The sequence below is a fragment of the Stegostoma tigrinum genome, chromosome 32 (assembly GCF_030684315.1).
Source record: "Stegostoma tigrinum isolate sSteTig4 chromosome 32, sSteTig4.hap1, whole genome shotgun sequence".
Taxonomy (NCBI): Eukaryota; Metazoa; Chordata; class Chondrichthyes; order Orectolobiformes; family Stegostomatidae; genus Stegostoma; species Stegostoma tigrinum.
Window position 1 is genome coordinate 36,524,307 of NC_081385.1, and position 17,135 is coordinate 36,541,441.

At 44.3% G+C, this 17,135-nt stretch overlaps 1 protein-coding gene across 4 annotated transcripts in view; it reads right to left on the reverse strand.

Moving 5' to 3' along the window:
- The window catches only part of LOC125467066 (ATP-sensitive inward rectifier potassium channel 1), a 100,395-nt gene that overhangs the window by 56,915 nt on the left and 26,345 nt on the right, over positions 1 to 17,135 (reverse strand). For 3 of the 4 annotated variants that reach the window (XM_059639016.1, XM_059639017.1, XM_048562442.2), the window contains exon 2: positions 13,552 to 13,674. The exons of the other annotated variant lie outside the window; for it this stretch is intronic. The gene's annotated coding sequence lies outside the window, so the exon portion shown is untranslated. The remainder of the gene's footprint in view (positions 1 to 13,551; positions 13,675 to 17,135) is intronic. 4 annotated transcript variants of the gene reach the window in all.

Here is a 17,135-nt window from a genome sequence, read left to right on the forward strand (position 1 = left end):
GAAAGGAAGACAATATGAGATATTAAAGCAAAAGAAAACACGTTTCATTTTTATAGATTGTCAGGCGCAGGAATAATTGGGGGTTAAAGTAATTTTCTTGGGACAAGGCTGCAATACTGAAAGTAGGAAAGGCCAGCAGCACAGCTGCACAGTCTGAGCTTCTGGTCACAATGGACGATACTTCCATCATCCTCTTTATGTGTAGGAAGCAACAGGCCTGAGTGTGATTTAGGAAAACTGCTTTTTAATGTCACAGACAATAGAGGGAAGAGGCAAATTTAAATTAGGATTGCTGATTCGGATGCCTGGTACAAACGGTAATGTAACAATGCCCCTTTTTGTATCATTGTTTATTGAAGTAGGCCACTCTCCAAATGCTGCTTATCTGAGTTTCAATTCTAGAAATGAACCCACAGCAAAAATTATTTAAGATATAATCAAAGGTAAGATTATTAATAACACCTTCAACCCTGGCAAATTGCTGCTCAAACACATTCAGACACGCAAAGCAGGAGGAAAGAAAAAGGGGAGGAAGGACGTTAGCAATTATAAGATTGTTAAAAATCAAAAATGCTGGCATTAGATTACATTGCTTATCGTCTAGTTGGTAAAAATTTCCATTGGGTTTGTTGATCCTGTAGTAATTCTTTGGGAGCTGGGAGATAAGATGCAAGTAAAAGACAATCGTAGTCACAACAATATTTTCGATATTCACAATATTCTTTTGGCAGGTGAAGCCTCAGATTCTTTCTGAACATGAGTCTTTTGAGAGAGAGGAACTTAATGGATTTGAAATAAGGAAAAACGGTGAAAAACACAGTGGAATTTAACACTCCAGAAGCTGATGGTTTGAAACCACAAAATACTGTAAGAAATAGGAAAAGGAATCGCTGATTTGTCAGCCAGAACTTTTCAAAGCTCTCTAGACACAGAAATGTTACTTTTGAATGAAAGAATTGAAAATGCCACCTCATTTTCTTTAGAAAACAGAAGTAGGTAAAATACAGACTTGTCGGTTTAACACAAATAATAAGACAATCACTGGAAACTACCCTCAGGGACACACTGACTCAGTACCTCAACAAATATGATTTAGACATTGGGTCAGCATGGATTTGTGAAAGGTGGGTCAAATCTGACTGGTCATTGAATCTCTTGCATGAGGAAGTTGTTAATATGGTGATCAGGAGAATTTCAAAAGATTTTGTTTGGGCACATTTCCAGAAGGTACTGAATGAAAGATAATTCATAAAAATGAAAATATATGGACTTGGGAATAAACAAATGCCGTAGGTTGGTAATTATTTGGCAGTGGAGAGGCAGCCAGATTTCATTTTGGTTAGAGGAGGGAAAGAGCTAAGGGAAGCTCCCTGGACTTCAGTAAAAGTGATATTTTGGAGTTGGTCCCAGAAAAGCTGCTTTCTGAAGTAATGGAGCTGCTCTCCTGTCCCTGGACAGCTTCAAATTTCAATAAGGGCTCACACAAACACAATGCTGACTCCTTAGACGGTGGAAAATCTGTAATCCTAAAACTCACTGCTGTTGCTATTTCTGACAGGACAGGATTATGCACAAAAAATGCTGTAATTAAGCTACTGCAGATGCTGTAGCTCTGAAATAAACATTCCAAAGAGTCATATTGGGCTCAAAACATTAGCTCTGTTTCTCTTTCCACAGACACTTGTGACCTGTTGAGTTTTCCAGCATTTCTGTTTAGGTTTTATATAAAAAGCTTAGTCAATCTTTGGAGTACATCTCACTTCAGTGCCCTCTGTTGTGTAGGAGTACGCAAGAGAAACCCAACATGTGGCTGGCGTTACCTGTAGCAACCTTGAAGGTTCCAGAAACATAAAGATGAAGTTACAGTGACCTTGGCTGCTACAGGCAATACAGACCTGACTGTGCCATGAGATCAGAGACTGCCTTCTGCAAGGTCACGGGTCATTAGGACCAGGTCACTGGTTCAGCACAGCTCACAGCTCCATGACACTGGGGGATAAGGCATCCTGCTGAGGGACTGCTCACTCCCATAGCCACTCCGTCTACCTCACCTCCTCCACCATCCCCAGCTCCTCACCTTCGCATCTCCCTCACCCTCCTCACCCCCTCCACCAACACCAGCCCCTCGTCTTTCACCTCCCTCACCCTCCTCACCGCCTCCACCATCCCCAGCCCCTCACCTTCACACCTTCCTCAACCTCCTCACCGCCTCCACCAACCCCAGCTTTTCACCTTCACACCTCCCTCACCCTCCTCACTGTCCTCACTCCCTCCACAATCCCCAACCCCACACCTTCACACCTCTCTCACCCTCGTAACCACCTCCACCATCTCCAGCCCCTCACCTTCACACCTCCCTCACCCTCCTCACTGTCCTCACTCCCTCCACCAACCTCATCCCCTCACCTTCACAACTCCCTCACTGTCCTCATTCCCTACGCCAACCCCAGCCCCTCATCTTCACACCTCCCTCACCCTCCTCACTGTCCTCACTCCCTTCACCATCCCCAACCCCATCATCTCCACACTACCCTCACCTCCCTCATTATCCTTTTGTCCACCAACCCTCCACACACCCTCTACACTGTCTTCATAACCTCTTCACCCTTCCAATATGCCCTCACCCTCCTCATTCTCTTCACATTGCTACATCAAACCCACCCTCCATACACATTCTCCCTCACCCCCTTGTACACTATCATTGTCCATGCCATCTCACTGTCTTCATACACCTCTCTCCCTCACTGTCCTCACACCACAGAACATCCACGGTCCATATTTCCCTCACTCTCCTCACCTGTCCATTTTGCAAACACTCACCACTCTTCACCGTCCTCATCCCTCTTGCCCCTGAATCTTTCCTCACCATCATCATCCCCTTAAACTCCCTCAAAGACCCTTACTTACCCTTCCCATTCTTCTGTCCCTTTCTCCCCTCAAGGATGCTGCTCTGCCTGTTGTGTGTTTACGTTTCCTTTTTTTTAAAATTTAACCTATCTCCTAATCAACCTGTTCAGAAATATTGTTGTACCTCTCTGGAGCAAGTGGGACTTGACCCCAGGCCTCTCTGGTCAAGGGGTAGGGACACTACTGCTTCATCACTTCCTTTAAGAGTTAAGGATTGCATGTGATGTGTATATGCAATGCTGCAGTGCCACAGTCAGAACAGTGACTATTAAACAATTAATGTGACATAGTGAACATTGTAGTCCAAACAGATTCAGGGCGCCTGATGCAGAAAAGCCAGCCATTAATATTTGCTTAACAATTGGGAATGGATTTCTACACACAGTTAACACATCAGAATTCACAGCTAAAGAATTAAAAATCCCCGAAAACATGGAGCGCGCCAGAAAACCAATTCAAGGCCACTTTAAACTTCCGTATTCAGTGAGTGGAATTCATAGAACATAGAACATAGAACATAGAACAGTACAGCACAGAACAGGCCCTTCAGCCCACAATGTTGTGCCGACCATTGATCCTCATGTATGCACCCTCAAATTTCTGTGACCATATGCATGTCCAGCAGTCTCTTAAATGAGCCCAACGACCTTGCTTCCACAACTGCTGCTGGCAACGCATTCCATGCTCTCACAACTCTCTCAAGTAGACAAAAGCCTACAGAATTTATAGACCACTTGGAGAGCAGTTACGAAGAGAAGGGGCTCATTCTGTGATATTCAGATGGGATGTTCGCAAAAAGGATTGTTGAGTTGGTGGTCGTATCCACCCCATGGAAGCCTTCCAGAAAAGACATTGCTAGACAAACTGAAGGCTTCAAGTGTCAGAAAGCTACAAAGTAATGGATGAAAGTATGAAATGCATGAAACCTACTTATATACGCTATAGTTGAAACAATCACTAGAACCTCAGGCAGAAAACTGGTGACTATTCACCATTGGCTAAACAGCAAGTGCCAATATATTAACCCTGTGAATTCTGAAAGAAAATGTACCCAGAAACATGGGAAGTATTGATGAACCAATGAATGCAAAACTATCAACATAGAACAGTTCACCAAAATCATGTACAGGATTAGTGCTAGAATTCAAATATAGTCAATCTCCCTGAATGTCATGGCTGTTCTACATTAGAGGCACTGCTGTATCAGTCATTGCAAACATGCCAGTATGCTGTGACCTCACATAAGACACAAACCATGGACTCAGTGAAGCATCAGCAACACCAAAGAAACTGCAGCAGACTTTGCAAGAAACATTTGCATGAATGAATATAAAAGAAGAATGCAACCATTGCGTTTTCTTCTGAATGAGTGGGGCTAAAATTGTTGTTCTGCGCTATGGGGGGAGAAATGGAAGTCAAGAGAAAAAGGCTGAGCAATCCAAACTTGAAAATATCTCAGAAATGTTGAAATCTTTAGTGGATATCTCCGGTCAGATCACCAAGGTGAATGAAGATGTGAAACATAAAGAAAGAAGCAGGATGAACGACAAGCTCTATATCATGAGACAAATGAAAATGCTGCCAATTTATAAGAAGGTTTGGAGCAACATAGAAGCCTTTGCCATTTATTAAACTTTCTTTTGTAAAGGTCGAGTGTGTTGCTTGTGTACCTTGCCTTTAAGTGTATAGAACTTTAAGGACTCCATATGCTGGAATATACAAAATGGTGTGGGCGAGCCTGACAAATCAGTCTGCTGTGCTTTTGCAAACAGCACACACTGAAATCAGTTTGTTTGCTGTCACATCAGCTCCACAACTTATAATGTGGTTTATTATTTTCCCCACTATGTACTGAAGCCTCATGTGTTTGAAATATTAAATCACCTTCCAGACATTTCCTCTCCATGGAAAACAGTTCCAACCTCTCCCTGCAACCTTATAATTGCAATGTCTCATCCCTGAGACTGATCTTAACAGCCTTTCCATACTCTCCTCACTGCATTCATATCCTTCCTAGAGTGAGGCACTTGGAATCATACACAATGCTTCATCAAAGGTCTAAGCTGTGTCATGTATAAGATCATTATAATATCCCTGCTCTTGTAATCTCTGTCTCTGTTTAAGCCTAAAATGTTTTATTAACAACATTCAATTGTCCTGACACCTTGAATTGTTGATGTACTAATAACCCTGGTCTCTTCTTCTGCAAGACCCTTTACAACAGGACCCCTTATTTCACATGGTTTTGTCATGTTCTTTGTACCAAAATGCATCACTCCCCATTTCTCACATTGAACTTCATCTGAAACCTGTCATAGAGTCATAAAACAATTCAGCATTGAAACAGGCCCTTCAGACCAGCCTAGCCCATGTTGACTATGGTGCTCACACAGCTCATTCCAATTGCTTACATTTGTTTCACACACTCCATCAGCATGGCAGTGTAATCTTGATGTTCGCTCTGTCCTTTCACAGTTTACGCTTTTCCAAGTTTTGTATCATCCACAAACTTTAAGATTGTCCCCTGCACAAGATTTAGATCATATATAACTATCTCAGGAAGAGCTAGGGTCCCAACATTGACCCCTGTGGACCTTGTGCCCAAAGAGAGAGGAAGGCAGTTGGACAGACAAAGGAGTTACTAACGATCAGGCTGGGAGGGTGACTAGTTGTTAATGGGCACTGTTAGTGACTAATGAGTAAAAGGGAATATTGAACACCTAGCCTGAACCCTCTGGAGCTTTCTCTCTGTTATCATCCCAACATCATAAACACAGAAGACAATCTGAACCCGTAACTCCCCAATCTTATTAACTATACTCCATGCATTCATAGACATGCAGTGTAATTCTGATTTAGTCATCAACACTTTCTCTTTTACCCCAATATCACCTGTGAGCTTTTGGTTCTCTATTTTCATGCTATCTGCCTTTCCCAGCATTTTGAGCACACTCCATCATTTTCTAATAGTCTCACTCAATTCCCAAATTCCTGCCAAGTTTGTTTACAGCCCTCCCAAAGGCACCAGCAAAACACACACAGGAACTCAGTCCCAGCTCATTTCAGGTCAACCCATCTGGCATATGCAGGTGCCATCTTCCCCAGAGACAGTCTCAGAGTCCCCAGTAATCTAACCTGTTGTTCTAACCAACCTGCTCAGAGATTTTGTTGCACACCTCTGGAACAGATGGGACTTGAGGTTGTAGTCTCCAGGTGTAGGGGCACAAACTCTCCACCACAAGAGGGCCTCCTGTGCCATCTTTTCAGCCAAGTATTAATCTGCCCTTTCTTTCTAATTCTGTACTCACTCACAAATGACACTGGGAGTCATCTAGAGATTACTACAATTGAAGTCCAGTTTGTGAGCCTTCTACCTAGCTCCCTAAATTTCATCATAAAATTCCTACAGTTTGAAGCAGGTTATTTGGCCCATCGAGTACACACCACCGTCCAAAGAGCGTCCCATCCTTGCACCCTATTCCTTTAACTCTGCATTTCCTGTGGCCAATCCAACTAGCCTGCACATCTTTGGCCTGCGGGAGGAAACGGGAGTACCCAAAGCAAACGCACGCATACACAGGGAGAATATTCAGACTCCACACAGACAGCCACCTGCGAGTGGAACCCAGCTGGGTCCCTGGCACTGTGAGGCAGCAGAGCTAACCATTGAGCCCTGTGCCACTCTTATAATTACAGGGCTACATCTGCTTTTCTACTATGCTTTTAGTACCAACGTGGGCCACAACCTCTGGCTTCCCGTCCTTACCTGAGGAATGTCCTGTAGCTGTTCTGTGACATTCCTAACCCGAGAGCCAAGATGCAACAAACCATTCTGGAGTCACACTCTCCATTGCAGAAACATTTGTCTTTACGGCAACATAATGAGTCTCCTATTAATAATGCTTTTCCACTCTTCTTTCTTCTACCCTGCACAGTTGGGCCACCCGTGATGCCATGGGCCTGGTTCTTGCTGCATTATTTCAAGCATCTATTGTCATGACTGATATCCAGAACAGAAATCAGCTTGTCAATGGGACCTCTGCACCACGTGCCTGTTTCTCTTGGGCTGCCTGGTAGCCATCATTCCCTATCTCCCTGATTAACCCTAACTATGTTCTGACCAACTCGCTAGATGTGCTATCCATGTAGTTCTCTGCCTCAGTCACTTTAGCCACTGTTCAAACTCACGCCACAGGATGGTCTATTTGCTGAGCTGAGCAGCCCTGCTACACCTTAACTTATTCTTTTGTTACTTTACTAAACCTCAATTATTTTAACTTACTTTTAACATTATTCTTGCACTAGTAAGTAAATCTAGAGAGGAGTTGAAAATCCTTTTCCCTTGCAACTTTCTTCTCCTCCGCCTAGAAATAATTTCTTTACCAGAGCTAGTTGAGAAATTTAATATTTCAGAATTACTGAGATGAAACACAGTCACAAGCATCAACTGCTCAACAACCATTCAACTCACAATTTTTCTGTGAGGTTTCTCTCTCTCCTTATGCTGAAGGAGCAAAGGGATTTTAGTGTGCATAAAACTCATTGTCCATACAAGCTCTCTGCCTGTACAGACTTGAGTCTTATCCCAGAGGATTGGAATATAAACAGCAGGTAGCAATGCTTCAGTTGCTCAGACCTCACCAGCTGGACTGAATTCAATCTTGGTCACTGAATCCCCTGAGAGCTATCTTCGCCTTGGAAAAAATGTGATAGAAATCCAATGTCTCGGTTGAATTTAAAGAATAATAAAGCTGGACTCTAAAAATGGCAAATCCCAAATGATCAGCATGAGAGAGAGAAAGAGAGAGGCAGAGAATGTGAGAATTAAAGGCGAAATTACAGCTCTGACCTTTTTGAGGTCACCTTTATGGTCAAAGTAACCTGGGCACTGAGCCAAAGATTTGAAGCATGATGTGCCTCACAATGTAATTAGTGCATTGCATTTTAAACATGGAAATTCTCGATGTTTCCATGAGCCTTTCAATGAGAAGACAAAGGACAATTCTATATGCTCCAAAGCACGAGCAGTTGTTCGGTAGAGTTGTCAGCCATCAATCATTTTTCCAAAATAATAAAATGTGAGGCTGGATGAACACAGCAGGCCAAGCAGCATCTCAGGAGCACAAAAGCTGACGTTTCGGGCCTAGACCCTTCATCAGAGAGGGGGATGGGGTGAGGGAACTGGAATAAATAGGGAGAGAGGGGGAGGCGGACCAAAGATGGAGAGTAAAGAAGATAGGTGGAGAGAGTGTAGGTGGGGAGGTAGGGAGGGGGTAGGTCAGTCCAGGGAAGACAGACAGGTCAAGGAGGTGGGATGAGGTTAGTAGGTAGCTGGGGGTGCGGCTTGGGGTGGGAGGAAGGGATGGGTGAGAGGAAGAACCGGTTAGGGAGGCAGAGACAGGTTGGACTGGTTTTGGGATGCAGTGGGTGGGGGGGAAGAGCTGGGCTGGTTGTGTGGTGCAGTGGGGGGAGGGGACGAACTGGGCTGGTTTAGGGATGCAGTAGGGGAAGGGGAGATTTTGAAACTGGTGAAATCCACATTGATACCATATGGCTGCAGGGTTCCCAGGCGGAATATGAGTTGCTGTTCCCGCAACCTTCGGGTGGCATCATTGTGGCAGTGCAGGAGGCCCATGATGGACATGTCATCAAGAGAATGGGAGGGGGAGTGGAAATGGTTTGCGACTGGGAGGTGCAGTTGTTTGTTGCGAACTGAGCGGAGGTGTTCTGCAAAGCGGTTCCCAAGCCTCCGCTTGGTTTCCCCAATGTAGAGGAAGCTGCACCGGGTACAGTGGATGCAGTATACCACATTGGCAGATGTGCAGGTGAACCTCTGCTTAATGTGGAATGTCATCTTGGGGCCTGGGATGGGGGTGAGGGAGGAGGTGTGGGGACAAGTGTAGCATTTCCTGCGGTTGCAGGGGAAGGTGCCGGGTGTGGTGGGGTTGGAGGGCAGTGTGGAGCGAACAAGGGAGTCACGGAGAGAGTGGTCTCTCCGGAAAGCAGACAGGGGAGGGGATGGAAAAATGTCTTGGGTGGTGGGGTCGGATTGTAAATGGCGGAAGTGTCGGACGATAATGCTTTGTATCCGGAGGTTGGTAGGGTGGTGTGTGAGAACGAGGGGGAGCCTCTTGGGGCAGTTGTGGCGGGGGCGGGGTGTGAGGGATGTGTTGTGGGAAATACGGGAGACGCGGTCAAGGGCGTTCTCGATCACCGTGGGGGAAAAGTTGCGGTCCTTAAAGAACTTGGACATCTGGGATGTGCGGGAGTGGAATGTCTTATCGTGGGAGCAGATGCGGCGGAGGCGGAGGAATTGTGAATAGGGGATGGAATTTTTGCAGGAGGGTGGGTGGGAGGAGGTGTATTCTAGGTAGCTGTGGGAGTCGGTGGGCTTGAAATGGACATCAGTTACAAGCTGGTTGCCTGAGATGGAGACTGAGAGGTCCAGGAAGGTGAGGGATGTGCTGGAGATGGCCCAGGTGAACTGAAGGTTGGGGTGGAAGGTGTTGGTGAAGTGGATGAACTGTTCGAGCTCCTCTGGGGAGCAAGAGGCGGCGCCGATACAGTCATCAATGTACCGGAGGTGGGGTTTGGGGCCTGGGTAGGTGCGGAAGAGGGACTGTTCCACGTAACCTACAAAGAGGCAGGCATAGCTGGGGCCCATGCGGGTGCCCATGGCCACCCCCTTTGTCTGTAGGAAGTGGGAGGAGTCAAAAGAGAAGTTGTTGAGTGTGAGGATGAGTTCAGCTAGGCGGATGAGAGTGTCGGTGGAGGGGGTCTGGTCGGGCCTGCGGGACAGGAAGAAGCGGAGGGCCTTGAGGCCATCTCCATGCGGAATGCAGGTGTACAGGGACTGGACGTCCATGGTGAAAATGAGGTGTTGGGGGCCAGGGAATTGGAAGCCCTGGAGGAGGTGGAGGGCGTGGATGGTGTCACGGACGTAGGTGGGGAGTTCCTGGACCAAAGGGGAGAAAATGGAGTCCAGATAGGTGGAGATGAGTTCGGTGGGGCAGGAGCAGGCTGAGACGATGGGTTGACCAGGGAAACCTTCCATTTAAGAAATCTGCAATGTTATTTTTTGTTGCTCTGAACTTAATCATAAATATCACTGGGGTCACTCACCCAAGTGCATCCTGTCACCCTATGCCTCACTTCTAACTAATGGCCACAGCCTCTACTCTTTCAATCAATTCATTTTCCATCTCCTCCGAGAAGTCCCAAAGACTGAAACATGTGAAATAATCTATCAAACATAATTTTGTCTCAAGTTTAAATACAAAGGCTAGAAACCAGTTTGACTGTGGAAAAGCTGGCTTCAGGAGAATTCAATCTTGGCCACGGTGGAATATCTAAAGGTAGGAAACAGTATTTATGGACAAACATGCCAATGAGGGCATATTTTGAGAGCTAATGATGTTGCTTGATTTTGACTAGAATAGCCCCAACATATCTCCACTTCTGCCATTGAAATAGGCTATATGCAAGTTCAACCTTGCAGGCTGCTCACTGGGAAGTTCTGATGTAGCAACTAGCTTCCCTTGGCAACATCCTTATAGCCCCACGGACTATTTCTAAGGCATACAGTACTCCCCCTGCATGACTTAACTGTGGTAGGAATCGAAGTGGAGATCTGGTGCCAGGTGTCTTGCTGGAATTAAAAACAAAATTGCTGGAAAAGCTCAGCAGCTCTGGCAGCATCAGTGAAGGAAAAATCAGAGTTAATGTTTCGGGTCTGGTGACCCTTCCTCAGAACCCAAATGGTTAACTGTTTTTTTCCCTTCACAGATGCTGCCAGACCTGCTGAGTTTTTCCAGCAACTTTGTTTTTGTTCCGGATTTACAGCATCCGCAGTTATTTTGGTTTTTGTCTTGCTGGAATTTTTGCCTCAGTAAGGCTTTCTCGGTTGCATTGGAGAGCAAGAAATTTTAAGCCTCTCAATATCATTGAATTTTCCAATGATATTTGGCATTCCAGTGCCTGCTTCTTTTGAGTCTGCGACTGAATTTTGGGCACTTACTGAGTTATTGTGATTTTATTTCAACTTCTTGCTCATTACCGATGCAAGTGTTTCTGCTGTACTCAAATTTGACAGATTTTAGCCTTTAGAATGCCATTCATGACTGCAGTTCATTAGCCTCCAGTGAAGTTCATATCCCTTGATACACTTGTCAAATAAAATTTCAGGCTTTAAAGTTTTATCTAATCCTAAATCCACTTCATTGTAGGAAGTGAATTCTAGATTTTCAATACTGTTATTGTTGAGAAGGGCTTCCCACATCAAGTCTGAACCCCTCAGTATCATTCTGCTGATTGGAATTCTGCTCCACACTGTGGGTGGGAGTTCTTGCTCTTCATCATGTATTTGGAGGATGCCACTCTCTCCCAGCTAATATAGACCAGCAACAAAACTAAAGCCAGGAACAAAACTGGCCGGATAAATGAATGTTAAGAAACAAGGCATGAACTGTAAAACATTAAAATCCAGGAGGCGATCACATATTGATGCAGTTTTGTGGATCATCACAAATTGATTGAAATTTATTGTTGGCAGGTTAGGTGACAAATAAGTAAAAGAGAGAGAGTACAGGTATTTGCAAAGGGAATTGATAAGACTTGATAAAAGAAAAGAACTGTAGCAGACAGTTCAGTATGGGGGAAATGTAATGTCATCCATTTCTGTCGTGAGGGGGATAAATCTGAATATCTACTGTCTGGGGGACTTGAAGCTGTGGAGGAAAAGGAAGATTTAATCAATAAAACATTGGCCCAGCAAAAGTAATAATTTAAAAGACAAATGAAGTATTTGGGAGGGCAGTGAGTAGCATCCATGTCTCTGAGTGTACCCAGTTCAAGTCCCACTCCAGGACCTGATGGCTAAGGAACATGCATCCACAATGCAACCAAACAGGTTAAATATTGACTTGCAAATCCTTGCAGCACACATTAATGACCAGCAGTAAGACTGAGAGAGATTCCTGAGTGATAGAAAAGTAGTTAGAGCCTACCCCCCCTTACTACTCCTACTTCCAGACAACTAGAGGGAGGTAAAAACAGATGTCACCATGGTAACTCAAACACAGTTGGGTGGGCAGCTTGGCTCAGTTATCTGGGGATGTTGGTCCTAGTGGGTCAGATTAGTGCCTACAGCACAGGGTTTGATTCACGAGATTTGTTTGTTTTTGGAATCTGCCTCCTTGCACGATTTGTGGGTGAGGCTGTGGTGTTATAGGTCAGACTCCTGAAACAGTTAACTAGATTTTCTATGGAACTGGATTGCTATCTGTAATTTCCTTGCATTGAATGCAAGATGACTGTGGTTTCCATTTACAGAGGTGATATCGTATTAATTACATTTCAGTCCAAAGAAGACAATGTCTTACTGAAGGCACTACACTTTATACTCATTTTCACACTATATGCTGGACTAACAAACAATGTTCCCTTTACTTGAGATAACAACGTGTGGAGCTGGATGAACACAGCAGGCCAAGCAGCATCATAGGAGCAGGAAGGCTGATGTTTCGGGCCTAGACCCTTCATCAGACCTTTCTGATGAAGGTCTAGGCCCGAAACTTCAGCCTTCCCGCTCCTATGATGCTGCTTAGCCAGCTGTGTTCATCTAGCTCTACACCTTGTTATCACAGATTCTCCAACATCTGCAGTTCCTATTATCTCTCTTCCCTTTACTTGGAGTCTTCTCTGTATCTAGCAAGAACTCAAAGATTCAGGCAGTTTACTACCCACACATATCTCCAAGATCTATTATGCTTTTCTTTCTTGACCCCACATGCACTAGCAACATTCCAGTAATACAGAGATGACCAGCCATTCAATTATATCCAATTAATTAAAAATCTAACAGTTTAAATTCAATTGCTTTTCTCCTCTACAGATCATAACAACAGGGAACAGACTCTGGCTCAAGCAGTTTAAAACAGATGAGTGATTAGCCATGTTTGAGACCAAAGGCAAGACAGAAAAGTACTAATGTTTGCATGGAGCATGTTAATTTCTGAAATCCTGTCCCATGAATAGGTGTGAAACTTCATATGAATGATGTTTGGACCAAGCAAAAGTTTTTGCACCATTTCCTAGAATCATAAATTAATACAGCTCACAAGAAGTTTCATTCAGTGCATTTTGCCTGCGCTGCTTTCTGAAAGAGCAACCAATTAATGAACCAACCAATTAATGCCACTCCCCTAGTCATCCTTCATTCGCCAACAAATGCTTCCTTCTCAGATATATGCCAATTCAGGGAAATAGCACAACAAAGGTATTTACTACATCATTCTATACATGAGATGTTCAACGACAGGCTTGTGAAAAAATTGTCTCCAATTGCATAATATTTGATTCACCACCTCATCCCAGAAAAATTCACCATATCCTCATTTTTGTGGCTGAATTTAGACTCATCTCCATATCCTCAAGGGCAATTAGGGTTGGAAAAACACCAACATCTCATTAAAGAAAGTTAATTCCATTGAGTTGAGATTTTGCTGAGATAGTATCAACTCAAACATTCTTATAAAAGCAAAAAAATTTCTGCAAAGAAGATTTTTGCCCTGCTGTGAAATTCTCAACAGAGAAAGAGTTACTAAACATTGGACGACAAAATAACTGCTGTTCTGATGTGTTCACCTTGCCTGAATTCAGAAAGGTTTTGCATCAAGTTCGTTGTTTCTTGTGTACAACATAGCAGCGTGTTCATCGAGAGGTTTTTCTTGAAGTAAGTTTAAGGTGTCACCATCATGGTAGAGGTCTCTATGACAGACAAGCAGGAGTATTGATAGATCATTGATTTTCAATCCAAATATCTTCCTATCTAGTCAAAAACACTTTTGAAACTTTGCATGCAGTACCATGTATATTTTGAGCTACCCAATTTACCAAACATACTCAAGACTGATTTACACCTCAGCAGTTCATAATTCCCAAAAATCTATTAAATCATACTGGCCTTTCAAAGTGCACATTGCTGTCATTGGCTATTAATCTGGGTGTTATTACCCCAGGGAGTGTTATTTGTTGTTAGTTTGATAGCTGTGTTGTTCCATTCTGTTGTTTCATTGCTCTGGGGTCTTTGCATGTGAGCTGATGTATGATCTTCCTGATTAGACGCCTGTAGCTGTGACATTACACCTAGTTGCTCACTTCCACTACATGCAATTGAAGTGAAAACTGGTCCACGCAGGCACTGTATATCAATCAGACAAAGATTTGATGTGAGTATTGAAGGTTTGTACTCTGACTGGCTCTCCTACGCTGAACTATGGCACCAGCTTACCAATCATTTCAAAATGAAATTTGTCTTTCTGACATTTCACCTTGGTATTATCATCACACCTGTTAATATTTCTGACTTCAGTAGCTTTTTGTATATTGGAAGAGCACGTTGTGTGTAACATGATGCTAGTTTTTGAACTGGATTACTTTCCACGCTTTTAATAGGGTTGTTTCTCCACTCCAAGTGTGCTATCTACATGTCTGTGTGGGTTTGCTCAATTTCTTTATGATTCCTTCAGCAATTTTCACCATTGCTTCAGAGTCTTCATTTGATTGGGAGTGTGTAGAGATGCAGTGTGGTGTTGAACTTGCCAATCTTTCAGACGGTGACTGAACTCTTCACTCGTGACCTGAGGGCAGTGGCGCTCATCACAATGTTGGGAATGTTGTAACAGATGAAGTCTGCTTTTACGCAATTAACAAACACACCCCCTCCTTGCAATAGCAACCAAAACAGAATCCCCCTCATCTTCACATACCACCTCAACAACGTCCGGATCCAACGCATCATTCTCCAGCACTTCCACCATCTGCAATCTGATCCCATCACCAAAGACATTTTTCCCTCCCCACCCTTATCTGCTTTCCAGAGGGACCACACTCTCCACGAGTCCCTTATCTGCTCCACACTCCCTACCAAATCCACCACCCCCGGCACCTCCCCCTACACCTCCCCCTCACCCCCATCCCAAGAAGACCTTCCACATCAAACAGATGTTCATCTCTACATCTGCTAATGTGGTATACTGTATCCACTGCTCTTGATATGGTCTCCTCTACGTTGGGGAAACCAAGCGGAGGCTTGGACAACGCTTTGTGGAACACCTACGCTCGGTTCGCAACAAACGACTACACCTCCCAGTTGCGAACCATTTCAACTCCCCCTCCCATTCCGTGGATGACATGTCCATCCTGGGCCTCCTCCAGTGCTAAATTGATGCCACTTAAAGGTTGCAGGAACAGCATCTCATATTTCGCTTGGGAACCCTGCAGCCCAATGGTATCAATGTAGACTTCACAAACTTCAAAATCTCCCCTCCCCCTACTGCATCTCAAAACCAGCCCAGCTCATCCCGGCCTCCCTAACCTGTCCTTCCTCCCACCAATCCCCTCCTCCACCTCAAGTCCCACCCCCATCACCTACCTACCAGCCTCATCCCTCCTCCTTGACCTGCCCGTCCTCCCTGGACTGACCTGTCCCCTCCTTAACTCCCCAACTACACTCACCTTTACTGGCTCCATCCCTGCCTCTTTGACCTGTCTGTCTCCTCTCCACTTATTTGCTCTTTTATCCATCTTCCATCACCTCCCCCCTCTCTCTTTATTTATTTCAGAATCCCTCTCCCTACCCCATTTCTGAAGAAGGATCCAAAACCCGAAACGTCGGCTTTCCTGCTCCTCTGATCCTGCTTGGCCTGCTGTGTTCATCCAGCTCTACACCTTGTTATCTCAAATTGTCCAGCATCAGCAGTTGCCACTGTCTCTGAACCAACTATTCTAATCTAACTTTCTGGCACTTACACATAGCCTTGCATGCCTTGACATTGCAAATGTACATCGAAATAATTCAGATAGATACAAATGTACGTTATGGAGATGACCTAACAATGATGTTATACAATTAGTTATACAGGGCATTGGTGAGACCACATCTTAAATATTGTTCACAGTTTTGGTCACCATATATAAGGAAGGATGGAAGAGGTACAAAGGAGCTGTATATGATCCTTAGAGTGAGATGCTTGTCTGATGAGGGAAGATTGGGAAACTGGGCTTATTTTCACCAGAGTTCAGAGGAGTTTTAGGTAAATTGATTTCAGTTTATAAGGTCCTGAATGGCCATGACAAAGTAGATGTGGAAAGGAGGAGAATGCAGAATTGGAGAATGCTGTCTTAAAATTAGGTGTGACCCTTTTTGGACTGAGGTGAGTGAAATTTTTTTGTTTTCTCTCAGCTGGACGTTTCAACTTTGGAATGCTGCGCCTCAGAAGCCATTGGAGGTGGGGTAATTGAGTATCTGTAAAGCTGGAGGTGGATGGATTCTGATGAGGCAGACGATTCAAAGATTGTGGAGGACAGAGGGGAATGTGGAATTTGGACCACAAACGGATGGCAGAGCAGGTTAGAGGAACTGAATAACTTGTTCCTGCTCCAAATGTGAATTTTTACATATATTGGTTTTGTTTATCATGTTTAATCAGTGGAGCACATCTCTTGCCTTCTTCAAACTTGGCTCACTTCCTTGGTGGCTCGTCTTTAGCATCTCACCTTTCAACTCCTGTTGGATAATTATTCCTTTTCCTTTGTACAAGATGCCATCTTGGGCCTTCAGTTCATTTCTGTATGTCCAAAATCTTTTGCTGGCAGTGGCCTGTTCCTGCCTTTTTAATTGTAAAATCCTTGTTTAATTTCAGGGTCACTTAGCAAGCTCTAGTGAGTGGTCGCCCTAAATTTTGATTCCCAATTCTATCAATCAAATATCATTTAAAATGTGTTTAGAAAAGTATTGCATTTTTCTAGCTTCACTTGTCAGTAAACATCTTTCACATTTAGCATGTAAATTCTACCACAACTTTCATTGATTGGTCCATGAAATGGGTGGAGTGGATAAGTGATTGGGAAGATGGACAGGTAAGGTCATGGGAGGGCTGGACATGGGATAAGGCTGGGGGTGGAGAGATTTTGAAGCTGATAAAGTCAATGTTAAGGCCATTGGGCTGTAAGCTCCCAAGGCAAAATACCAGGTGATGTTCCTTGAGTTTACATTTGGCTTCACTCTGACAGTGGAGGCGACAGGGATAAACATGTCATTGGGGGAGCGGGTGGGGGAACAGAAAGGTCAGGCTTGTTGGTGTGTGCAGAATGTAGATGCTCCGCGAACCAGTCTCCGAGTATATGTTTAGTCTTCTCGATATAGGGGAGATCACAGTGGGAGCAAT